This window comes from Micromesistius poutassou (genome assembly GCF_964030765.1).
Source record: "Micromesistius poutassou genome assembly, chromosome: 20".
Classification (NCBI taxonomy): domain Eukaryota; kingdom Metazoa; phylum Chordata; class Actinopteri; order Gadiformes; family Gadidae; genus Micromesistius; species Micromesistius poutassou.
Window position 1 is genome coordinate 13,359,627 of NC_140290.1, and position 2,500 is coordinate 13,362,126.

At 47.6% G+C, this 2,500-nt stretch overlaps 1 protein-coding gene across 1 annotated transcript in view; it reads right to left on the reverse strand.

The window, feature by feature from the left end:
• Positions 1 to 2,500, reverse strand: part of cap2 (cyclase associated actin cytoskeleton regulatory protein 2) — an 18,097-nt gene that overhangs the window by 10,085 nt on the left and 5,512 nt on the right. The gene's annotated exons all lie outside the window — the stretch shown is intronic.

Below are 2,500 nucleotides of genomic sequence, written 5' to 3' on the forward strand. Positions count from 1 at the left end.
GACAGTTTTTGTTATTTTGTTTACCAGTGGCTTAAGTAAAATACCAAAGTGATGATGCTGCAGTATCTATGTTTCACTCAGCAGCGTTTGTGGTTCTGCTCACTCCTACCCTGGATGTAATGCTTTAGGAGTATCCATATATCCATATTCCCTTCAATGAGCCCATAAGAAGGACCCAAAGTGAGATCCCCATGCAGCCCTCAGCTCAGAGGGATGGGGGGGGGGGGTCCTCCCTCTCTGGCAGAGAGACAGAAATAAAACTATATCTCCAGGTGGGAAGGGAGAGAGTGAGAGAGAGAGAAAGTGAGAGTGAGAGTGAGAGAGAGAGATATGCGTGGAAGGTGTAAACACGACTTCATGGAACCAGGGAATCTCAGACATAATCTATTCAATGTCACCATTCCTCTGCTCACTAACATTACTGAACCAAGTGTGTGTGTGTGTGTGTGTGTGTGTGTGTCGACAGGTCAAGCAAGACCAGGGTGTGTGCAGGGTGACAGAGCAGAAAGAAGTGTAATTGATTGAGAGGAAGGTGGTTGGTTAGAGAGCAGAACAACACCAGACGGAAGCTACCGCTCATGTCACGTTCATGTGTGTATAGGGATAAGGGTCGGCGGGGAGGGAGGGTTAGCGTTTAGGGAGGGGGGAGGGGGGAGGGGGGGGGGTGTCATGGTGTCACACACACACACACCCCGACCTCACCACCTACTTCCTCCACCAGCAGGAAGTAGGTGGCAGGGGAGGGGATCGGCACAATGGGGGAAATGATGTGGAGAAGATTTGACCCGCACAGGAAAAAGTCACACGCACACACATACACTAAGATGAACACTCACACTCACAGGCACGCAGACATGCATGCACACACACACACACACACACACACACACAGACAAACACACACACATTAATAGAAAGTGAGAGAGAGACAGGGAGACTAACAGAAAGACAGACAGACAGACAGAGAGAGAGAGAGAGAGAGAGAGAGAGATAGAACTTCTTTCTCCACCTCTTTTTCTGTCTCTCGCTCCCAGTTTCACACACACACACACACACACACACACACACACACACACACACACACACACACACACACACACACACACACACACACACACACACACACACACACACACACACACACACACACAGAAGCACACACACACACACACACACTGGCAGGGAGGGGGCTCAAATATAGAACATGCCCATACAAAGTCACAGAGCAGCACAGGCCTGCTGGAGAGAGAGGCCAGGGCTTCATACTGCTCAGTGTGGACACGTTCCCCGGGACACTAGCCTGGGTCACACACACACACACACACACACACACACACACACACACACACACGCACACACACAGGCCTGCACCCACAGACTTTTCTATTACTGTTATTAGCTTCTGTGATCCCTCTCCAATGTTCTCATGGTATTTATATTATGGCAGGGTAGGATTATTTTTATTATTCTCATTGCCTCCATCTCTGTATCTCTCTGTCTCTCTCTGTCTCTCTGTCTCTCTGTATCTCTCGTTATCACTAGTTATCTCTCTGTCTCTCTCTGTCTCTCTCTGTCTCTCTCTGTTTCTCTCTGTATCTCTCTGTATGTCATACTCCTTATTCGCCTTTTTGAGAATTGCTGGTTGTTCTATTCACTGCCTTTCAGGGAACGACAAAAGAGTTAGGGAACGATCACGTCCTTGTTGGCCCACACACACACACACACACACACACACACACACACACACACACACACACACACACACACACACACACACACATAGACACCACACACAAGCACACACACACACACACACACACACACACACACACACACACACACACACACACACACACACACACACACACACACACACACACACACACACACACACACACACACACACACACACACACACACACAGCTTTCTATCACTAACCCCCACCCCCTTTTCTCTGTACTGTGAATACATCAGGAATGTGTCGTAGCAAGTGTTTTTTGTTCTCCTTTTTGTCACAGAGCGATGTAATCCCTCTGTGAACAGCAGACCACCGGGCTGCCCGCCGTCCACAGCACAGGGCCCAGGGGCCCAGGGGCCCAGGGAGAGGGCCCTGTGTTTAGGATCCCTGCATGTACCTTGCACCAGAGACAGGTGCATCCAGTCATCACCGCTGAATTATTAGTGTCTGTTGTTGCATAGTTGTAGTTTACTACATCAATATATTACATATACTGTATTATGTTCCCCAACACACACATTTGACAATTTTGTGCGTTTTGGTATCCTCAAAGAGTATGTTGGAATTCATAGTTTGTGTGCGGAACATCATTTTTTTCACAGTTCCTCAAAACAGTATATTCTGAAATTGATCTTTTACAATCTTGGTCATTGTCCCCATATCATTTACAATTCCAGTGAAGATACACAAACACACACACACACATCATATGTTGTAGTGGTACAAGATACAAAGGAGAAGGTCACATACATCCACACATC